At 43.5% G+C, this 23,193-nt stretch overlaps 1 protein-coding gene across 1 annotated transcript in view; it reads left to right on the top strand.

Annotated features, from left to right (window-relative positions):
• LOC136856750 (putative fatty acyl-CoA reductase CG5065) overlaps positions 1-23,193 on the top strand; it is a 616,710-nt gene that overhangs the window by 232,893 nt on the left and 360,624 nt on the right. The window contains exon 2 of the mRNA XM_067134841.2: positions 8,760-8,814. The gene's annotated coding sequence lies outside the window, so the exon portion shown is untranslated. The remainder of the gene's footprint in view (positions 1-8,759; positions 8,815-23,193) is intronic.

Raw genomic sequence — 23,193 nt, 5'->3', positions numbered from 1 at the left:
AAGTTTGGTATATGGCAAAAAAGATTCTTCAGAGTTGGCATTGAAGAGAGTCGGTGAAAGCACCTTCCTGAGCATCCACAAGACCGCTAACAATCTGGCACTGTATTCTCAAACTTACACCCAAATTACAGCAGAGACGAAATGCAGATGAGTTGCTTTCCTGTACTGTTTCTGAACCTCAAGAACTAACAGCTCGTGAACACCCTGAGAAAACTGTTCCCAGTCTTTTTTAAAATATATAATTTGCTTTACGCCGCACCGGCACATGGTTTTATGGTGACGATGGGGGAGGAAAGAGCTAGGACTAGGAAGGAAACGACCACGGCTTTATTTAAGGTACAGCCCCAGCATTTTCCTGGTATGAAAATGGAAAACACCGAGCTCGATAGCTGCAGTCGCTTAAGTGCGGCCAGTATCCAGTATTCGGGAGATAGTAGGTTCGAATCCCACTATCGGCAGCCCTGAAGATGGTTTTCCGTGGTTTCCCATTTTCACACCAGGCAAATGCTGGGGCTGTACCTTAATTAAGGCCACGGCCGCTTCCTTCCCACTCCTAGCCCTTTCCTGTCCCATCGTCGCCATAAGACCTATCTGTGTCGATGCGACGTAAAGCAACTAGGTAGCAAAAAAAATGGAAAACGACGGAAAACAATCTTCAAGACTGACAAAAATGGGGTTCGAGCCCACTATATCCCGGGTGCATTCTGATAGCTACGTTATCCAAAACTGTGCAGCCACTTGCTCAGTGTGTGAGCGATCGCCTTGATTACAAACAACTGTAACCTCGTGAAATATGTTATGCTCAGTTCTTGGTAAATATTTTTTGTTTACCAGGGCCTGCTTAGGTGAAGCGGTAAAGGCTTTGCTCGGTTCACTCGATGGACCGTGGGTTTGATTCCCCTTTAGGAGGTCAAAAATATTAAAAATAATATTTCCATTTCTGGAGAGGGGCATGGCCCTGACATTGTCAGTCTACACCAAAAGTGAGTAGCAGCCTTGCATAGAGCCAACCATTCTATTCCACTCAATGCCGAGGTTACCAATAGTGGAAGTCTTTACCTTCCACTCCTCCAAGGATCTTTTTGAGGCCTGCATGGAGATGCCTTTGCTTCGGCTAGTGAAGTAGTTTCTTTCTGCCGGGCTGAGTAGTTCAACATATCTCTCAAGCTCTCAGCATGTGCAGCCCCGGTTCAGGGGTGAAAGCAAACACCAATCCCAGGGAAACTACTTTACTTGACTTAAACGGTGGGGCAGACATCGTACAGAAAGACTGGTTTCACATTATTGATGAGGTGAAGATCCTTGGTATTAAATGGAAAAATACTGTGAACGGTGCTTTAGAAACCAACCCTCCTTGTAGTTGTGTTGTTGGACATGTTAGTAATATAGTGCTGTTGACTGTTCTATGTGTACGTTCCCAAATATTCCTTTTCCTAAACAGTCTGGTACCAACAGCACAATGTCGTCACAAATACATTTGGAACAATCGCCTTGGTGTACGGTCAGATGGATACAGTGATACGCCACTTAACAAAATGCACAAATGCCGTGCGCACATGGAGCTGGTGTAAACGACAGGTGTGTGTCGCCTCATGAACCTTCCTCTTGGAGACATCGATGACGGGAAGCTGATTCGACTGTCTGTAACGGCCTTTCCCCCCAGATCAAACAGCAAGCGATTGTCTGGCTACTAGGTCAATACATTACACACAGTACATGTTACACAGTGTTGATGGTGTCATACTATCGGCTCTCTTGTACCACACGAGGAAGGAGAGATGGGAACTGGGTGAAAGTGGACAGCTAGGAGATAGGTATGGCCACTATTTGAACTGTATTGATATATAACGTGTATTTATGTTTTTTATGTTTTTAGTTAGAATTAACACCGTGTAGGTATACGTTTTTTTTTTCTTGACAGTGAATGAACTAAGGAACTGTTTCAAAACTATTTCACCAATACCTGTCAAGTACATATTTATTTCATGTGTAAATGTAAATATTGAAGCATAGAAATACAAGATTTTGTTTTTTAAAAAGTAGTTCGGACGGTAGAGCGCTGGCCTTCTGAGCCCAACTTGGCACGTTCGATTCTGGCTCAGTCCGGTGGTATTTGAAGGTGCTCAAATGCGTCAGCCTCGTTTCGATAGATTTAGTGGCACGTTAAAGAACTCCCGCGGGACGAAATTATTATTGTTATTGTTATTATTATTATTATTATTATTATTATTATTATTATTATTATTATTTGCTAGGGGCTTTACGTCGCACCGACACAGATATGGCGACGATGGGAGAGGAAAGGCCTTGGAGTTGGAAGGAAGCGGTCGTGGCCTTAATTAAGGTACAGCCCCAGCATTTGCCTGGTGTGAAAATGGGAAACCACGGAAAACCACGGAAAACCATCTTCAGGGCTGCCGATAGTGGGATTCGAACCTACTATCTCCCGGATGCAAGCTCACAGCCGCGCGCCTCTACGCGCACGGCCAACTCGCCCGGTATTATTATTATTATTATTATTATTATTATTATTATTATTATTATTATTATTATTATTATTATTATTATCCACGGCATTCGTTAAAATAGACCAGATAACGTGTTTTGATATAAAATTGCTCCACGCGCTTCCCGCGTACTTTTTTGAACGTTGCCTTTTAGGATTTGTATTACCTGTTTATTACGTGTGAAGTGAATTTTGTATATTTCTTTTTGACGTTCATTGATATTTTACGAACTTTTTTCTTCTTCTTCTTTTTAATCTGTTTACCCTCCAGGCTTGGTTTTTCCCTCGGATTCAGCGAGAGATCCCACCTCTACCGCAGTGTCCTGGAACGTGAGACTTTGTGTCGGGGGATACAGCTGGAGAGTAGCACCAGTACCTCGCCCAGGCGGCCTCATCTGCTATGCTGAACAGCGGCCTTCATAGGGGATGGGAATATTGGAAGGGATAGATAAGGATGAGGGAGGGAAGCGGTCGTGGCCTTAAGTTACTGTAGGTATCATTGCGGCATTTGCCTGGAGGAAAAGTGGGAAACCACGGAAAACAACTTCGAGGACGGCTGAGGTGGGAATCGAACCCACAGCTACTCAGTTGACTTCCCGAGGCTGAGCGAAACCCGTTCCAGCCCTCGTACTACTCTTCAAATTTCGTGGCAGAGCCGGGAAGCGAACCCGGGCCTCCAGGGGTGACTACTAATCACGCTAACCATTACACCACAGAGGCATAGGAAAGATCTAGGAGTGGGAACGAAGTGACCGTGGCCTTAATTAAGATACAGCCCCAGTATTTCTTGATGTGAAAATAGGAAACTACGGAAAACCACTTTCAGAGCTGCCGACAGTGGGGTTTGAACCCACTATTTTTCGAATGCAAGCTGACAGCTACGTGACCCAAACCGCGCAGCCACTCGAACTATTTTGTAGTTTTAGAGTTATTGTCTGTGTAAATTAAAGTTTTAGTTTTAAATTATTGTGTTTGTCCTCGTGGCAGCTTAGTTTTCTGGCAAGTAGCTCATCATTTCAAATAATAAAAATAAGTGATTATTGTATGTATTCACACGTCGCGCTATAGATATGATGTATACGATCCCAACTGTCATTGGGATTGTCACGAATCGGCTTACCGAACCCGAAAACTATGAATTCAATACTAATCTCGGTGATTTTTTGACATTTTCTTTCTCGCCCCTTCTGACCCGTATGCCGATGGAGGCTGAATTTTTAAACGACCTCCAGAGTGGCACAATTCATCTCAGTGACCCCAAAAAGTATGGATTCCGGACTAATATTGGTCGATTTCGATTATTCGTACATGTCGCTCCCTACGTACTCCATCCCTAGAGGTGCTAGATGTGGCTTACTCTCACGGTATCTCTCCAGATAGTACTATTGAGTAATATGTTTGGTTGAAATTACAGGATTACCTATAGTAGCAAAAGAAAAAGCAAAGCAATCTCCGTACAGGCCATGAAGGACCTTGGAGAGGTGGAAGGTAAAGGCTTCCACTATCCGCAACCTTGGAACTTGATAGGGTAGAGTGGATAGCTATACGCCCAGCTGCCTTTGCCCCCAGGAATTAACCTGGTACTCATATCTGGTGTAGGCTGAGTGAACCTCAGGGCCATATGCACCTCCGGAAATGAAAATATCGTTTCTTAAATTTTACGACTTCCCCACGGGGATTCGTACCCACGTCCTTCCGGGCGAACCGAGCACGCCTTTACCGCCTCGGCCAGGCAGCCCCTTGCCTGTAGTAGCCGTCACTTTTCATCGTTTATCTTCGCCGATTTCTTTATTCATCGTTTATCTTCGCCGATTTCTTTACGTAGTAATATTGCTCCTTAACTGTGTGCAACCCGCCATGTACAGTAGTTATTGCGGGGTAAGGTAAGCCTTCGCCTGCTTTCTCGGTTCGCCCGGAAGGACGTGGGTTCGAATCCCCGTCAAGAAGTCGTAAAATTTAAGAAACGAGATTTCCACTTCCGGAGGTGCACATGGTCCTGAGGTTCACTCAGCCTACACCAAAAATGAGTACCAGGTTAATTCCTGGGGGCAAAGGCGGCCAGGCGTAGAGCTAACCACTCTACCCCATCAAGTGCCGAGGTTACGGATAGTGGAAGCCTTTACCTTCCACCCCTCCAAGGGCCTTCATGGCCTGTACGGAGATGACTTTGCTTTGCTTTGCTTTTTTTTCGCCTGCTTTACATCACACCGACACAGATAGGTCTTATGGCGACGATGGGACAGGAGAGGCGTAGGAATGGGAAGGAAGTGTCCGTGGCCTTAATTAAGGTACAGCCCGAGCATTTGACTGATGTGAAAATGGGAAAACACAGGAAACCATTTTCAGGGCTGCCGACACTGGGGTTCAACTCACTATCTCCCGGATGCAAGCTCACATCTGCGCTCCCCTAACCGCACGGCCAACTCGCCCGGTCCTGCCATTCTGGAAGTGATCATGTAATGACTTGATTTTTAATTACTCAAAGTTGACTAAAGTTAGAGTCATATCAATGCCTGATGATTCACCAGCAGGTCATTCCGGAGTGAATAAAACCACAGTGAAGCAAATCGGTCCAGTAGAACGGACGGACTGGACAAAGCTGGTTTTAGGGAATTTTTAAATATAATAGATTCGTTTCTTTGTTGAGAAAATTGCTCTGTTGCCTAATATGTGTTACCGAGCTCGATACCTGCAGTCGCTTAAGTGCGGCCAGTATCCAGTATTCGGAAGATAGTGGGTTCGAACCCCACTGTCGGCAGCCCTAAATATGGTTTTCCGTGGTTTCCCATTTTCACACCAGGAAAATGCTGGGGCTGTACCTTAATTAAGGCCACGGACGCTTCCTTCCAACTCGTAGGCCTTTCCTATCCCATCGTCGCCATAAGACATATCTGTGTCGGTGCGACGTAAAGCCCCTAGCATTATTATTAAAATTTGTTATTTTAATGTTATTTCACATGTTTCTTTTCTTATCTTCTTATCTTAATCTGTTTACCCTCCAGGGTTGGCTTTTCCCTCGGACTCAGCGAGGCATCCCACCTCTACCTCCTCAAGGGCAGTGTACTGGAGCTTCAGACTCTGGGTCGGGGGATACAACTGGGGAGAATGGCCAGTACCTCGCCCAGGCGGCTATGCTGAACAGGGGCCTTGTGGAGGGAAAGGAAGATTGGATGCGACAGGCAAGGAAGAGGGAAGGAAGCGGCCGTGGCCTTAAGTGAGGTACCATCCCGGCATTTGCCTGGAGGAGAAGTGGGAAACCACGGAAAACCACTTCCAGGATGGCTGAGGTGGGAATCGAATCCACCTCTACTCAGTTGACCTCCCGAGGCTGAGTGGACCCCGTTCCAGCCCTCATACAACTTTTCAAATTTCGTGGCAGAGCCGGGAATCGAACCCGGACCTCCGGGGGTGGCAGCTAATCGCGCTAACCACTGCACCACAGAGTCGGACACATGTTTCTTTTAATATTTGAATTTTTTAAAAATGTTCCTAATTGGAAACCTGAGGCTAGGTTAGGTTACAAAGGGGAGGTCACTGCGACCAGTTAGATCTATTTTGCTTCCTCCAAAACCAAACCAAACCCCATGGCACGACAGCCCTTGAAGGGCCTTGGCCTACCAAGTGACCGCTGCTCAGCCTGAAGGCCTGCAGATTACGAAGTGTCGTGTGGTCGGCACGACGAACCCTCTCGGCCGTTATTCTTGGTTTTCGAGACCGGGGCCGCTATCTCACCGTCAGATAGCTCCTCAGTTCTAATCACGTAGGCTGAGTGGACCTCGAACCAGCCCTCAGGTCCAGGTAAAAATTACTGACCGGGCCGGGAATCGAATCCGGGGCCTCCGGGTAAGAGGCACGCACGCTACCCCTACACAACGGATTTTGCTTCCTCACTCGATCAAGGCCACGGTCGCTTCCTTCGTACTCCTAGCACTGTCCTGCCCCATCGTCGCCGTAAGACGTATCTGTGTTGGTGCAACGCACAGCAAATTGTGAAAAAAGGAAAAGAAAGATATGTGCCTCCTCGAATTTAGCCTTCTTGTATAACTCCATATTTCCAACCATACCCACCTCACGGTTCTCCAAACGGAATGCTTGTCGCCGATACGTTACGTCTCTTATTCGTATGAGGTTCAATCACGGCAGTTTTGCAAATCATCTCTACCGGACAGGAGTCCTAAACTCGCCTTACTGCTCCTGTACCGTCAAGCATTTGCCGACCTGAACCACATTTTCTTTTCGTGCCACCTTTACTGTACAGCGGAATAAAATTAATAACAACTTTACTTTCATTGAGCTTCCAACTACCACTCAACATACAGTGCATTTCATCATCCCCAGCAACCAGAGGTGTGTAATGAAATCCAATCGCCATATTCTTAAAAGACACCGATTTAAGACTATAAAGTTTGACGTGATACAACATCGGAAAAAACTGAACATACTACAGTTGCAGTGTTTCAATTTCTTCTTTTTTCTCTGTGTATGTGGGCAATTTATAAAGACTCAGAACGTAACCCAAGTACAATATTATGGAAGATTCATATATTTTTATGTATTCCAGGTGTATATTTTGATTTCTAATCTATTTTTAGCTGGCTGTTTGGTCTGGTACCTAAAGCCAATAAAATAAAATAAAAGCCTCATATTTAGTGATATTGTATCTCCCCCACTTTAGACCCCTTGTATAACTCCATATTTAGTGATAAATACTTCATCATCAGATTATGACCATTTTATGAGACTCTAAAGCTTCCCATTATGTGACTGACGTTAGATCAGTTGTGGCCCTAGTTCTCTTTTAGCAGGTTTAGATTATGATGTCTCAGTTGTGGCCCTAGTTCTCTTTTAACAGGCTTAGATAACGATGTCTCAGTTGTGGCCCTAGTTCTCTTTTAACAGGTTTAGATGATGATGTCTCAGTTGTGGCCCTAGTTCTCTTTTAGCAGGTTTAGATTACGATGTTTCACTTCTGGTTCTCGTTCTCTGGGAAGTCCCTGTCTCCGTGACTGATACAGTTGGTGTTGTAAGAGATTGACCCTTTTGCGTAGTGCTCCCGGCATCAGCTTTCTCTCTTTTTAGATTTCTTCTGGCTGCACCAGATAGTTTGGGTCAATTTAGATGTAGCCTATTTATATTGAAGGATATTTCCCCAGTTTCTTACGTTCTTGCGATGTGAGCTCCCTGTCGATCTTAGAAGGGTTTAGCTCAGAGTCCCCTTTAGTAGGTTTTGCATTTTATATTTATTTTAAAATTGTCGGCTTCCGTTTTAGGTCCCACGGGTAATGGTGAAATTAGTCACACAAATCAGAGCTCCAATGTTCTGGGAAGGCTAAATACAACAGGGTGTCGCCTGGTGCCCTGAGACGATAGTCCGCATTATTAAACTGTTCCAGAGTCATTCATTCCTCGGCACGATGCTTTCCACCTTGGCTTTAGCAGTCAGAGGTGGTTGGTACTGCTCCTGGAGGTCCAAACAATAGGTATTGCATGTGGGTGTCCCTTGTGGGGTTGGATTGTTTTCATGACGGATTTCTTTTACATTGATGTCGTCTAATCTTACCAACCCTCTTCCTTTATCCTGGCTTCGAACTGGCATTTAGATCTCCCTATATTTCTTAGTGGTGGAGTTAGTAGGAAACCTTACTTTAATTTCATCGGTTGAGAATATTTAATTAACAAAAGTTGTAAAAAGTGTTTAGATTCTTAATCGTAAAATAACCTCTCTGAACTGTGTGCTTCAAAGAAAGTTAGTGTACTAGCCACCGTCTTCATTAAAGAAAAGTATATGACGAAAAAGTGATATGACATAATGAGGCGCAGTGTTATTTCTTCACAGTCAGGTCCCTTGGCTGAATGGTCAGTGTAGTGGCCTTCGGGTTTGATTTCTGGCCGGGTCGGGGATTTTAATTACGTCTAGTTGATCCCTCCAGCTCGGGGACTGGACGTCACTGTCCGCAGCGCTGAAGATGGCGTGTGTTACGTCTCTTTACTCCCTCGGCAAGGTAGTCACAAGTTATTAGCCGTAAGATTGCTTTTGCCTTGTTTAAACTGATCACCCGACCAATTTTAACTTGGTTAGTTATCACGTGTTAACAAACAGGAAAGCGCAGGTTGTAATGCTAATGTTGTACGCTCATATTATTCTTTATGCACAAACAACATATGCACCACCTCAGCTCTAATATAATGTGTCGCCTTTTTCTTTGAAAAGTAATTCAACAAATTAACTGACAAAATCTGTTTATTGTTTCAGGAGCCGGGCTTGGATATACTTGGTAACAGAACTCCACTCCAGTCTCAAGTACCAGGTACGTGCAGTCTATTGTTCAGCGTTATAAGGGCAACTGCTTATGCATCAGTGCACTTACCGCGTTTGTTACTCAAAGAATGTATCTAGCTGGTAGCTGTAATATAATTTCGGAAGATATATATGAATCCCTCGATGAAATTTGGTGAATATTTTAATTCATTGTATTACTTAACAGAAACGTAAGTCAGGAGACGAGATGGCTGTAGTAGGAGCAGTAATCAATCAATCAATCAATACTGATCTGCATTTAGGGCAGTCGCCTAGGTAGCAGACTCCCTATCTGTTGTTTTCCTAGCCTTTTTCCTAAATGATTTCAAAGAAATTGGAAATTTATTGAACATCTCCCTTGGTAAATTATTCCAATCCCTAATTCCTCTTCCTATAAATGAATATTTGCACCAGTTTGTCATCTTGAATTCCAACTTTATCTTCATATTGTAATCTTTCCTACTTTTACAAACGCCACTCAAACTTATTCGTCTACTAATGTCATTCCACGCCATCTCTCCACTGACAGCTCGGAACATACCACTTAGTCGAGCAGCTCTTCTTCTTTCTTTCAATTCTTCCCAGCCCAAACTTTGCAACATTTTTGTAACGCTACTCTTTTGTCGGAAATCACCCAGAACAAATCGAGCTGCTTTTCTTTGGATTTTTTCCAGTTCTTGAATCAGGTAATCCTGGTGAGGGCCCCATACACTGGAACCATACTCTACTTTGGGTCTTATCAGGGACTTATATGCTCTCTCCTTTACATCCTTACTACAACCCCTAAACAACGTAGCCAGGACCGGCCGATGTGGGTGGGTGGGGGGTGGTTATAGTTACAAAATGATGATAGTAGAAAATGATGGTGCTTGTGCGTGTGTGGTGCGCGCATCCAAGTCTTCTCATTATAAAGACACCGTTACAAGTGAATTACGTTGATTTTCAGATTGCAGTGCACTACAGAATCTTACATTATAATACAGAACAAGAACAACACTATCAAGGTCAACAGTTTTACAGCGAATGGTATGTTCAGTTTACAATATAAATTTGAACTTTCGAGGCTTCTTAGAAAATAATTCAACAGATCTGTTGGTTCCACAATCCTGTCTCTGAATTTAGCTTGTTGTTCATTTTTAGTTTCTGTTTATTCTTTTTGTAAAAATTCCGTGGGTGGGGATCTTCTGACCCCCAATAACACGCTCCTGAATAGGAGAGTTGCATTGACCATTATCACTCAAAGGACTACTGCTCAGTGTATGTGAGATTTCAACAAAATAGAAAATAATATTCTAGTGATTCACGCTCCTTAAAATTGTATGCTACGTGGGTTATTAACATGAGATTAAGTTTGCTCTAGGAGGCCAACCCCACGAGCATTGAGGCATTGGTTATTAAGCGTCACTGAGTGAGTTGCCCGTGCGGATAGGGGAGCGCAGCTATCCTAAGGCTTCGATCACATTGGAGGCACGCTTGTGCAAGTAATTTGGTGGCGTGCGCATATACTGTAAACAAAATCTGCAAAAGAGTGACAGAAACAAGTGGTGACTTGTCCATCGCCGTTCACACTGCCCGCCACAAGCAAGTGCACGCTTGCGCAAGCTTGATCCGACTCCACTTCGAAACAAAAATATTTGTTTTTTAGTTGCAAGCGTGCGTGATCTCAATTGATTTCTGACCATCGCGGCTTCTCTTCAGGTGATACACACTTTCGGAATTTAGATTGCCTCTTTATTCTAGGTGTGATTTTGTCCATTATGTAGCAGAAAGTGTCTGATATCATTCTGAAGTATTCAAGAAACTTATCAGGCTGTCTAAGCAAATCGTTGAATATTCGTGCATACTCTCCATCTTCCTCTCTGTCCAAAAAATACTCGTTCACCCACTCTTCCCTGATTTCCTGCTCATCCAAAAATAAAAACTGTAAAACACCATTTTCCAAAACAATGCATCGTCTGACATCTCCATTTCGACTTATCTGTTTATAATAATTAACTTGCACCAGATACTGTATTTGCTTGCAGCTGCTTGCATTTAGTGTGAGCACATTGCTGTTCACGCCAGCTTGCGCACGCGCGCGCCACCAAATTACTTGCACAAGCGTGCCTCCAATGTGATCGAAGCCTAAGCTTACATTCGGGAGACGGTAGGTTCGAACTCACTGTCCGCAGCCTTGAAGATGGTTTTCCATGATTTCCCATCTTCACATAAGGAAAATGCTGGGGCTGTACCTTAATTAAGACCACAGCCGCTTCCTTCCCACTCCTTGCCCTTTCCTATCCCATCGTCACTATAAGACCTATCTGTGTTGGTGAGACGCAAAGCAGATTGTATCAAGCGTCATCCTCGGTGATCGGCCAGGTCAGCCTTCCGAAGCCAGGGATGTATTCTCAAGTGAAGGATGGACAACGTAATCAGGGAGGACAGCAGAGATGTTCTGAAGACTAACATGAAAAGTACCAAATTGGCATCAGATACAGAGTCTGATTGGCCAATGAAGTGACGTATCATCTACGAGAGTCCATAATATTTTGAGCAACAGCGATGAAGGCAAGACTCAGCAGAAGTGATCATAGAAAAGTAACCGAGAAACGGAGAAGAAATGACCACCAGGTTCTAAAATAACAAGGAGCTTTGGTATATTTGGTCTCTCCAGCTATCTAGAAACATATAAACGTCGACCTCAATGCACACGAAAGATAACGTTGTACTCGCTAGCGAGTGAATGCCTCTGGAAAGTTTGCTCTGTCGTGGACTTGCGTCTGTTAGATCATCATCCCAGAGGCTGGTTGGATCCTCAAATTGCACACCAAAGGTTATCTGGTTATAAAGAAACCGTAAAAATCAGGCTGGTGGCTCAGGCAATTAAGGCGTTGGCCTTGTGACCCCAACTTGGTGGGTTCGATCCTAGCTAAGTCCGGTGGTACTTGAAGGTGCTAAAATACGTCAGCCTCGTGTCGGCAGATTTACTGGCACGTGAAATAACTCCTGCGGGACTAAATTCCGGCGCCTCAGCGCCTCCGAAAACCGTAAAAATAGATAGTGGGACGTAAACAAATTATTATTATTATTATTATTATTATTATTATTATTATTATTCGAAATCGCACCCATAGCGGAACCAAAATGAGGCCTACTGGGCAGGATGAGGAGTGAGGTAGTTTGCCATTGCTTTCCTCACTGGACCAGAAAGTGCTATTGCATCACAACTAACCCTATGAGCAATGCAGTTCATAACAATAAGACTCACTGGTCGTGCTCCGAGTGCCATTACTAAAAGCCAACCGCTTCCCAGCAGATCCCATACTGTCACAGCCTTGGATGACACTGGGACTTCGGTGGAAGCTACATTTTGCTCTGGCCTGTTCCAAGTGATGGATGCAAAGCTACTACCACCATCAAGAAATGGCACAGCTGGAACGTGGACACACTCAAGGATATACTTGCATACCAGGAAGAGTGTTATCAAATGAACTAGACATATTCTCCTTCATGCAAGAGTCCATTTGTTTCCTTGTCGATATACTAGGGATGGTTCAACTAGAGAAAGACATCAGTTATATTGTGCGACACGAAGATACCAGAACAATTACAAGGGAAGGTACATAAGGCCGTTGTGAGAACAGCGATGATATATGGGGCAGGACATGATTGCAAAAATTGGACGTGGCAGAAATGCGAATGCTGAGGTGGGCAAGTGGACATGCAAGGTGAGCAAAGAGGGAAATGAAGTGATTAGAAGTCTTAATATGTCGTATGTTTCTGAGAAAATCAGAGAAGCTGGGTTCAGATGGTAGTTAAGAAAAGAGCTGAGGAGGATGTGGGGAATAAGATTGAACTGCTTTCACCATGGAAAAAGAGTCGATGAGGCCGTACGTTCAAACTCAGACACCGTCACGATTTAAGGGCTGCTTTTTGGAGTTCTGGAATGAGAAACATACAGCCTGATGAAGGCGGCTGCTAGGTTATCAGATGCATAGGACTCAGTCCTCTTCCGATCTTATGTTCTGTAGCACTCAGGTTTTGTTTATTACATGGACCTCAATATTAGACCTATCAGTTTATGTAGGCTATTCACTAATTTGTTTCGTGAAGCAGAATCTTTACGATGACATCATCGGAAGTACCTGATGATCTGTGAATAACGAAGGCAGCAATCACACTCTCACATTCGTTCATTCTGGTTGCTGGGAACTCTTCGTACTCGTGTTTCATGTGAGACATGTTTGCTCCCTTCTAGGAGCGATGTGCCCAAATTTATTAGCATTTCAGATATATACTTAGCAAGTATGTTAGTGTACACGCTTTGTGCTCAGAAACTAGGTTTGATGTTTTCCTTTTAGTTCAGATCGATACTTTATATCATGTGCGATATCTTGGATTATGAACATCACTTAACCCGTTATTGGTCCGTCTCATTGGCTGAAGCGGGGATGAGTAGTTAGAGTTGGCGGTACAAAATTCTGGCACCTTGGCGTCTCCAGAAACCATCAAAAGTAGTTACTGGGATGAAAAAATAACAGTATTTATTATTACATTCTAAGTAAGGTAGTGGCATTATAAAATCCATGCTTTCATTATCAGTAGTACCTGTATGGCTGTGGGTCGAAAATGACTTACCGGTACTTCAGTTTACATCGTCTGCTACTGAATTGTCAATCTGTATACTGTAAATAAAGTTGTAGGGGCTGCGCTATCTGTAATTTCGTTTGTTTTGCCAATTTTTCAGATATTTATCCATTTTAGATCAACTCAAGACCGAATCTGTGATTTTTCGTGTCTGTTTGTTTGTTCCACCATCACGGTGAATTGGCTGAAGTGATCTCGACCAAACGTCATATTTAGAGTGTACTCATCCCGTGGAAGGTTTCGATATGCATATGATTTGAAAATCTTTGAATAGTCGGGAGTTTATAGGAAAATCGGAATAGTTTTCCTCCATTTTATCTTATACTATTGATTTTCTCTAAAGTCTGTGGACTGTATGTGAAACGTCTCTTCATAATAACAACTTTTATTATGTTCATAATTTAGCTTACTCTTCAAATGACGGAGAAAATTACTATTTTCTGTGGGTATCATGCTCTGCAGTGAGTGACTGAGAGACCGACAACGAAGATGTAGTTTGCCATGGCAACGTCTCTGACTGCTTGCCAGCAGGGATGTAACGTATTGGAATTTTCGTCATCATTCCTGTCCTCGAATGGCTTAAGAAATTACACCGTAGTATTTTTATCCGTTTACCTAAGAATCCCTGCGCCTACGGTAAATTTCTCCTCCATTACCGCTTTCTTATATCCGTAACTTCATACCTTCATACTTTATAGAAGGACATTTGATTTTCCAATACATCCACTTGGTATTTACACATTTGTTATATCCGGCTGTCCTCAGTTATAATCCTACTTTCTATTAATTTCAACTTTCTTAACTGTATCACTTTCTTCCTTAATTTCACCGCATGTAGCGAGTGCTAATCCCGATACCTGGACAATCTTTTCTTTGAGGAAAAAATCCAAGTTGTTCAAATGTATAACTTTTGGCCCCGGAAAATATCGAAATATGGATGCATTTTAATGACGGTGCACACCTTCGTTTCGAGATGATTGGTGGCTAAACGGTAAGGCGTATTACAAAAAAGATAGCACAATCGCCGTTCTTTTGTTGGTAGGATTGTTGATACGTTAGACAGCGCTGCATTTCTCGATTATAATCAAATCTTTCGAACTTTATTGTGACTTGCATTAGGAAAAGTGGCCTGTCTTATAATGAAAATTCTTCATCTCTATTGTGAATTATTGTTGCCACGTGAGCCTGCTGTTATAGTAGAAACTCCCCACCTCGATTGTTATTGGCAGCAGGAAATGTGGCCTGCCATTAGTTTCAAAACTTCCCCAATGCCTACTTTACATCGGAAATAACGTATTCTGTCCTCCCTGCTTTGTTTCTATGAAAGCGCTAAGAGGCTTGCAATTGAATATAATGTTACTCACTTCATTTACAGTGGTTTACGGAGCAATCCATGTAGAATACCGTAGCGAAGCACGGGTACATTTGCAAGTATTTTAATGAAAGCGATACCAAAGAGAATAGTAAAAAAAAAAATACTATTGAACATTAATCACCCCGTGGGCATACAAGGATTAATTTTTATATGCAGAGAAATCTAGTTTTTAATTTCCCTGGTATTCAGTGTGATAATTTCACCATACAGTACATTATGATGTTGCCTAGGTATTGCAGTTTCAGTTTGTAAGTAGGGCAGTTGAGCTGCCGTGAGGTATTGTTACGTGCTCAGTTGACCACGTTATCTCGACCGTGAGACGCCGGCAACTCCTCGCTTAACGTTTTGAAGTGAAAGTACTGGGGACTTCATTCAATAATAACTAATTGAGTTTATAACTATGGATATTACCAAAAGCAAAGCAAAGTCATGTCCGTACAGGCCATGGCGGCCCTTGGAGAGGTGGACTCATAACATAAATGATGATGTTTTTTGCTACTTCCTAACTACTTTTGATGATTTTGGAGACGCCGACGTGCCCGAATTTTGTCCTGCGTACTCATAACCACGGCGCTAAGTGGGATAGAGTAGATAGCTCTATGCCCGGCCACCTTTGCTTCCCGGGATTAACCTAGTACTCACTCTCGATGTAGGCTGAGTGAACCTCAACTCCACGTGCCTCTCCAGTCGGCGCGGCTTTACATTAGGTGGTTCATTGATCTCCCTGTCACTAAGAAGCCATTTATGTAAAATCGTGGAGGATATTGATGGTTATTTGACTTTTGTTCGGGGAACTATACTCAACCCAGCCGGATGGTTAATTAAATCGAGTGAAATAGCCTTAGACGGTCTTGCATCCGGGAGATAGTGGGTTCGAATCCCACTGTCGACAGCCCTGAAGACGGTTTTCCGTGGTTTCCCATTTTCACATCAGGCAAATGCTGGGGCTGTACCTTAATTAAGGCCACGGCCGCTTCCTTCCCATTCCTAGGCCTTTCCTGTCCCATCATCGCCAGAAGACCTATCTGTGTCGGTGCGACGTAAAGCAAAATAGTAGGTCTATAGGTATTGAGAGGTATAGGGAAAACGTGCTTTAAAATAAATGCAGAAATTGCCAGGGAACGTTGTGGCTCCTGTACGTCCCTCTGTCACACTACTCTTCGGCCCTTCGTCCACCGGTGCAACGCAACTGCGATCCGACTCAAAAAAGTCACATAAGCGTTGAACGGGAGTCGTTTCATAGTCGGACCCCTGTTAACTGCACAGTTCTCGTACACTTGCGCGACTGCAACGCACTCGTCGATCAACTCACCAACAACTAACTCACAAACGACTGGCTTGTCAGTTGCGTGGCCCGACTCGAGTCAGACGCTCCTGCTAATTTCCTTAATTCACCACACGTATAATTCAGTTGTATTATGCCAGATCGTGATCAGGATTTTATACCTATAACTCAAAGAAGTAGTGCAAAATCACCCTTGTTTATTCTAGTTTGCCGCAATACTCAAACAAGAACGCTCAGGAAAAGGCATAAAAAGCTGTAGCCAAAGAAGTTGATACGAGTGGTAAGTACATTACATTGTAAGCGCAAGTATTTAATATCCTTTTACTATCAGGTGTTTAATCGCATATATATAATAAGAGTTTTGCCTGTACATTGCTCAAAATTCAGTAAGATTGGTATTTGTGTATCGGTAAAATGGTAGTTTAGTCCGCCTCTGTGCTGTAGTGGTTAATGTCATTAGCTGCCACCCCCGGAGGCCCATATTCGATTCCCGGCTCTGCCACGAAATTTGAAAAGTGGTACGAGGGCTGGAACGAGCTCCGTTCAGTCTCGGGAGGTCAAATGAGTAGAGGGGTTTCGATTCCCACCTCAGCCATCCTCGAAGTGGTTTTCCGTGGTTTCCCACTTCTCTTCCAGGCAAATGCCGGGATGGCACCTAACTTAAGGCCACGGTCGTTTCCTTCCCTCTGCCTTGTTTGTCATTTCCAATATTCCCATCCCCCCATAAGGCCCCTGTTCAGCATAGCAGGTGAGGCCGCCTGGGCGAGGTACTGGTCCTACTTCAGTTGTATCCCCCGACCTAAAGTCTCGCTCTTCAGGACACTGCCCTTGAGGCGGTAGAGGTGGGATCCCTCGCTGAGTACGAGGGAAAAACCAACCCTGGAGGTAAACGTATTGAGAAGAAGAAGAAGAAGAAGAAGAAGAAGAAGAAGAAGAAGAAATGGTAGTTAGGGAAAGGCCTGACACTTATTTCTCAAATATCTGTGTTATTAGTGCTCCTGCCGATAAATATAACATAACAAAAGTCGTAGATAATACTCTTTCCGACCGTAGTTTATTAATAAATTTAATACGATTTATCACCTTTGTATACAAAAGTAACATGCCCGAATTTTTCCATTTATTAAAGTCGTTTATACAGAAGGAAATCAGATCTATAGCATAATTCCTAGCTAATTTATTAAATTAGGCGATTAGAGCAATAATGGCAGTGGTTGAGAGTAGGACTAGTTGAGAGTAGTAGAGTCCTGTAGCAGACTGACAAACTTTTGATTTGACCGTCAGAGGAGAGTTGCGTCACTGGACGAAGAACGTGTAATGGAACTCTCGTACAACTGTCCTAAACAAGTTGGGTTTAAGTTGGGTCGCGTTGCGTTGCATCGGTGGATGAAGGGCCGTCTCGTCACTTACACTATCAATCCTTTTTTACACTCGCACTATCCTCGTCTCTCCAAACTTGCCTGTATCCAGTAGAACAAAAACAGGGTTCATCTCTATTTTGTTACAGATTGGAGGAGGATTGGAAGAAGTATTTCTAGAAAAAAAATGTTCTCACTATTAGTTAAAAGGCTGCTTTTCTTGTGCTGCAGATTTCTGTTTACTGGTGAAAACCGGTGTTATCAGCAATATGCTTTATGCATTGCTTGTTACAGTAACAACAACTTAAAGCATGGCCGAAAACTGTGTTAGGTTTCCCCACGAAACTGACTTTTCAAGTCTTACATTAGAAAAAGATAATCTTGAAATTAAATCTTTGGGAAGGCCACGTCCGCTTCTGAACATTTCCTAGGACCGATCTCGTAAAGGTAAATGGCTTTGTGGTATGTTCAAGCCTCAAATTTATTTTCGCTATAAATATTCAGCAGCTACTTCATCGAATTCCACGTTTTTTGCTTAAGTAAGTATGTGTTTTATCCTTATGGTCTGATTTTATGTTTTACGTGCTGAGTAGCGCAGGCGATGTCCGAACCCGCAGCGTAGGGGGCAACGCGTGCGCCTGTCACCCGGTTCCCGGGTTCGATTCCCGGCCGGGTCAGGGGTTTTAATTGTAAATGATTAATATCCATGGCTTGGGGACTGGGTGTTTGTGTCGTCCTTAACGTTCCTTTCCTCACATTCAACACTTTACACTTCCGCCATTTGCAAAATACACGGAGGCTCCTCACATATGGTGCAAGTAGGGGCAGAAGATCTTTCTAGGTCGACGCCCCGAACAAATAGCATTTAAAATAATTTTTTTAAAAAAAGCGCAGGGGGTAGAGCGCTGGCCTTCTGAACCCATCTTGGCATACTTTTGAATCTCCATCACCAGACTTCACAAGCCGGCAGTAGTTCCTAGAAGTGAAAATCTCGTTTACCGAGCTCGATAGCTGCAGTTCCTTAAGTGCGGCCAGTGTCCAGTATTCGGGAGATAGTGGGTTCGAACCCCACTGTCGCCAGCCCTGAAGATGGTTTTCCGTGGTTTCCCAAAAACAACTTGTAAAAAAATCTCGTTAGTTACATTTTTACTTCCTATGGATATTACGAGACTTCTCAAATTCTTTCTCTTACTCTCTCTCTCTCGATATATATGTGACGATATGTAAAACTTCATACTGTTAGCTGCTTTTGTGGATTAGTGGTAGAGTGTCAAGTCTGGATCCCAGGACAACAGGTTCAAACCGCGCAAGGATAACCGGTCGGAAACAGGTCCGTTCAGCACTCCATGTCATAACGATGCCGGTATGTAAACGATCTTAGGTGACATATTCCCTATTTACTTGACTGAAGGCCGTCCAGAGGAGTTCCAGTTCCTCTGCCATCTAATAGAGTAAAACGAAACGTCGAAACTGACTTGCAGGCTGCCTAAATGACGTTAGATCATAATCCTTGCACATAGTAGCTGACGTTTTGTATTATTATTATTATTATTATTATTATTATTATTATTATTATTATTATTATTATTATTATTATTATTATTATTATTATTGTATCCCGCTCTATGGCTGACTAAACAGCGTCTTGGTTTTCGGGGTCCAGGCTTTGATTCCTCGTCGATTCATAGGATTGAAATCGTGAAATTTGAATTCCCTTGCTCGAGGACGGGGTGTTTGTGCTTCCCCAACCTCTAGCAACTCATTCACCCCACGCAAGACTATCCTCCATCACACCAACGCGCAGTTTTCTATACACAGTAGCCACAGCCCACCCTCTTTGGGGTGGATCTTCATTGCAAGGGCTATACTAGCCTCACGAAATTATTGTTATTATTAACAAGACTATACTGCCTCGTATCTCTAAATGTCGCAAGTTGATCAGTGGTAGAGAACCGCTAGCAAGATCAATTCGATCGCAGTCGACAGGCGTTTTTGTTGGATAAGAAATGTCATGAATTACCTTGTCATGCCCGTTTTATGATTTCCTTAAAGACAGTCGGAGAAAATTACTATCAACGAATCAATTGTTTCGCTGCCTGACAGTGACAAATCCTTCACAAGGTCTTAGCAACCGAAAATGGCTCGGTCTAAGCTACAGTAATTCAACATTTAGGCCAACTGTGTATATGTACAGTATTTGCTTTCAATCACTTCAAGCTAGAAACAGTAGTCTACTGTTAGATATGGGGCAGTAAACCAACTGTTGCTTCGTTTTAGGAACCGAAGCCATCACTGTCACAAACACTGTAAAATGAAATGGCGTATGCCTTTTGGTGCCGGGAATGTCCGAGGCCAAGTTCGGCTTGCCAGATGCAGGCCTTTTGATTTAATGCCTGTAGGCGACCCGCTTGTTGTGATGAGGATGAAATGATGATGAAGACGACTCATAGGCTACATCCAGTCCAGTACCGGCGGAATGAACCAATTATGGTTAAATTTCTTGACCGTGTCAAAAATCGAACGCGGGACCCCTGTGATCAAAGGCCAGCCTGCTAACCATTTAGCCATAGAGCCGGACATGGTCTCTGTGAACCGGGGTGAGCGTCTTAGAGGGCAGAACGCTGACCTTGTGAGTCCAAGTTGACGAGTTCAATCTCGGCCCAGTCTGACGGTATTTGAAGGTGCCCACATATTCCAGCGTCGTGTTGGTACACTTTTCAGCACATAAAAGAACTCCTGTTGGAGAAAATTCCATCACCTCAGCGTCTCCGTGAGCAGTAGTAGTAGTAGTACATAATCCTACATTCGAGAGTCGAAATTAATATCTATAAAGTAATTGGAAATTTTAAATGGACTATTAATACTTCTTCTTCTTCTTCTTCTCAATTTGTTTGCCCTCCAAGGTCGGTTTCTCCATCGGACTCAGCGAGGTATCCCACCTCTACCGCATCAAGGGCAGTGTCATGGAGCTTCAGACTCTGGGTCGGGGGATACAACTGGAGAGTATGACCAGTACCTCCCCTAGGCGGCCTCACCTGCTATCGTGAACAGGAGCCTTGTAGGGGATGAGAAGTTTTGGAAGGGATAGACAAAGAAGAGGGAAGGAAGCGGCCGTGGCCTTAAGTTAGGTACCATCCCGGCATTTCCCTGGAGGAGGAGTGGGAAACCAAGGAAAACCACTTCCAGGATGGCTTGGGAGGGAATCGACTCCCCCCCCCCCCCTCTACTAGTTGACCTCCAGAGGCTGAGTGTACCTTCGTACATCTTATGAATAACATTTTTCCTCCTCTGTTGTGTAGTGGTTAGTGTGATTATCTGCCACCACCGGAGACCCGCGTTCGATTCCCGGCTCTGCCACGAAATTTGAAAAGTGGTACGAGGACTGTAACGGGGGCAACACGTCGAGTTAGTTAGTACCAAGAAGAGATTTTCATTGTTCTCTCATGACGTCATTCACAATAAATTATAACAAGTCTTCATTCTGAACCTAAATGCCTTTAAAATCTACATCCTAAATACACATCTCAAAAGGCCGAGGTCTGCCCGATTCACGCGGGTATGATACCCCTTGAAGTGGTCAAGAGCTTAGAAAACAAGGTTTTGAATTCTGGAGAGGTATATGACCCTAAAGTTCACTTATCTTACACTAGAAATAAATGCCCAGTTTTTCCTAGGGACAAAGCCGGCCAGTCATGGGTATTATAATCCTATAACGCTTAGTGCCGAGATTACAAATAGTGGAAGCATTTCCAGGGACCTTTAAGGCCTGCATGGAGATTCGTGAATTGAAATTGCAACACAGTAGTATAAAAATTCAGACCTCCTTGCATAGAACATAAACCTCAGTTTACGTTTTATTCTATGCAGTAATTACAATAATTTCGTGTGTCTTTTCCTAGCCTGGTGCAGTCCTTGTAAAGCAGACCCTGCGACGAGGGTGGGCGGGATCTGCCGTGTATAGGAAACTGCGTGTTAGTGTGGTGGAGTACAGTATAGTTTTGTGTATTTATTTATTTATTTATTTATGTATTTATTTATTTATTTATTTATTTATTTATTTATTTATTTATTTATTTGCATCGTGTCAGAAGCGGCGTTACCTATATATAATGATATAGCCGGGCTGAGTGGCTCAGACGGTTGAGGCGCTGGCCTTCTGACCCCAACATGGCAGGTTCGATCCTGGCTCAGTCCGGTGGTATTTGAAGGTGCTCAAATACGTCAGCCTCGTGTCGGTAGATTTACTGGCACGTAAAAGAACTCCTGCGGGACTAAATTCCGGCACCTCGGCGTCTCCGAAAACCGTAGAATAGCTAGTGGGACGTAAAACAAATATTATTATTATTATTATTATTATTATTATTATTATTATTATTATTATTATTATTATTATTATTATATACAAATACATTTGCTGGCAGGACCTAGTGTTTACAGTGCACTATGTCTTCTGGTATAAGCTAGAGCAATTTTGTTACTTTCATTGATCTGTCTCTGTCTCATCCTTCGCTTTGACAATATGAAAGTGACTGAGGTATGGGCGATGCTAGTAATGCCATTCCTTCTGCAGCCAGTCCCTGCTATGAAAAAAAAACCCTACAACCTATTTTCCAGTCATTGACCGGGTCAGGAATGAAATGAATGAAGCAGATATAGGCTATTAGTACGATAGGGTCGCCACTCCCAAAGTGATTTATTAATGACTGATAGATGCTATGAAATGAGAGTGGAGAGTGTTGCTGGAATGAAAGATGACAGGGAAAACCGGAGTACCCGGAGAAAAACCTGTCCCGCCTCCGCTTTGTCCAGCACAAATCTCACATGGAGTGACCGGGATTTGAACCACGGCATCCAGCGGTGAGAGGCCGACGCGCTGCCGTTTGAGCCACGGAGGCTCTCTTCCCTGCTATGAATGGTGTGAAAATGTTGTTCATAGGGTCGGTTTGTGCATGCATTTCAGTGGGCTTGGCAGACTGATATGTAACAGCAACATCTGGCTCGGTGAGGAAAGCAACGGGAAACTACCTCACTCCTCATTTCCCTAGTACGCCTCTTCAGTGATACCTAGGCCATATATGACAGCTGAAGGCAGCACTGTTGAGGATCCAACCAGCCTTAGGGCTGAAAATTAAACATACAACATACAATGATATAGAAAAATTTCTATAAAACGCTGAGGAAAATAGACTGTGCACCAAAGGTTCAGATTGGGGTGCACCAGAAATTAGTGACGTCGAGCGCATTTCTTGTCACTTCAAGCAGCTTTTTCACCGTACATGTGGCAGGACAGAGATGGCATTCTAGCAGATGAGCTGTAGTCTGCACCTCAAGACAGCCACAAAACCCGAATCCACGAAATATTCGCACTTTTGCATATTGGTCTTGCACCTAGTAATGCCCAGAAGCGAAGAAGTTTCAGTATGAGTTACAGATTGTCGGGGACAGCACAGACACCCATTCCCCGAGCCAGGAAAGTTAGCCTTTTAATATTAAAATACCTCGAACCGGCCGGGAATCCAACCCGGGGTCCCGATGTCTAAAGGGTAGAATGCTGACCATTCGGCCATGGAGCCCTAATTCCATTCAGTCATTAGCAATAAACTATTCCATTCTTTCCTATTTGACATAAATGGATCCAGTACTTTTAGGTCTGAAGAGGGCAGAATTAGTCCACTGGATAAGGATCCTGAGGATAAGCCTGGGAAGCCTGGAGTTCGGGCCATGTTTGATAGGTTATGTATA

Source organism: Anabrus simplex, chromosome 1 (assembly GCF_040414725.1).
Source record: "Anabrus simplex isolate iqAnaSimp1 chromosome 1, ASM4041472v1, whole genome shotgun sequence".
In the NCBI taxonomy this organism is placed as follows: Eukaryota; Metazoa; Arthropoda; class Insecta; order Orthoptera; family Tettigoniidae; genus Anabrus; species Anabrus simplex.
This window is presented reverse-complemented; position numbering and strand designations above follow the sequence as displayed.